Raw genomic sequence first — 1,424 nt, forward strand, 5'->3', positions numbered from 1 at the left:
CCACATGGCCTACCTGTCCCGACCCACTTTTCCCTAAGGCTGTTGGAGGCTGTGTGGTTCCAAGGGGCCTAGCCCAGACTGTCCTCAGGCTCAAGGATGTATGGCAGCCTCATACGACTGTCATGACACTACTTCTTCCTTCTATTTCATTCCACTCTTTTGGAAAGTGGATTCAGTAGCAGGACTCTGGGAAAATGTCCCTGGATCCTGACAGAAGGAGATGCCCGGCTTAGCCAGTGGATTTGGCTGCCCCAAGGCTCTGGAGGTAGTGTGCGGAGGCAGCAGCCTCAGTGTTCTGGGAAGGGCCCCAGGATTGGGGTCAGTCAGGCTGCAGGGAAGAATTTAAGAAGATGCTCACTCTCAAGGTTGTGCAAGTGAGAGCCTCCTTAAATTTTGTACCTGAGGCACCTCACTCATCTTCCTCTCATTCCAGCCCTGTCAGGCAGTGCTGGACTTGTGACTACTGTGTGACCTTGGACAAATCACTTAACCTCTCTGAGACTCGTTTTCCTCCTCTAAGTATGGACTCAGGAAGCATACTCACCCTGCCCTCCTTATAGAGCAGTGGTGAGGATCTGATGAAATAGAGAGGAAGGAACTTTGAGGATGAAAATACCCTGGACAAAGGTGCTATTGAGAGTGTGGGAGCAGCTTGCAGCCCTCAGGGCGACAGAGCCCTTCTTCCAGAGAAGTTTTACTGTCACGACCTGGCCCACTCTCTGGATCTCCTGCCTCAGAATCATGGTGGTATTTATGTCGTAGGTGATTCTTTAACATTTATATAGTAAAAATAATACCATGATTCAGCATTTGCCGAGACCTACCATGTGTGCCAGATGCTGGGCTAAGCCCTCCATCCTGTGGTCTCATTTGAAAGCACCTGTGAGGGGTGCTATCATTAGATCCGTTTTACAGGTGGGAAGAGTCAGGCTCAGGAAGAAGTCACTACACCCAGTCACATAGTTGTGAGTGACCCAGCCGGGACCCCGGTCTGTCTGACTCCAACAGCCAAGCTCTCAGCCTCAACACTCAACTTGGGAGGCAGATGTCAGATGGCGCTGGAGCCACTCAGTACATCTGGGTTCTGATATTCGCTTTCCCCAGGGGACCCAGAGTAATGGAGGAGAATGTGTTTCCTCCCAGCCTGTCCCTCCCTGGGATGTTTCCATCCCATCTGGTCACCCTCTCTGCAGCCCAGGGGGCTGGGGTGGTGAGCAGAGGGTGATTTGTTTTATGCCTCTTTTATAAATGGCGGAACTGAGGTATAGTATGACAATGGCAACTGCACTGGGCTCACCCTCAGGTGCAGCAGCTGCATTGAAAACCAAGTCCCTGCCTCAGCTGTGCTGGTATGTGGCTAGTGGTAGAGGGAGTAATATTTTACCACTGAGAGGGGTGTCATCCTGCCTGATGAGTGATGGAGA

This window comes from Pteropus vampyrus, unplaced genomic scaffold (assembly GCF_000151845.1).
Source record: "Pteropus vampyrus isolate Shadow unplaced genomic scaffold, Pvam_2.0 Scaffold15, whole genome shotgun sequence".
Taxonomy (NCBI): Eukaryota; Metazoa; Chordata; class Mammalia; order Chiroptera; family Pteropodidae; genus Pteropus; species Pteropus vampyrus.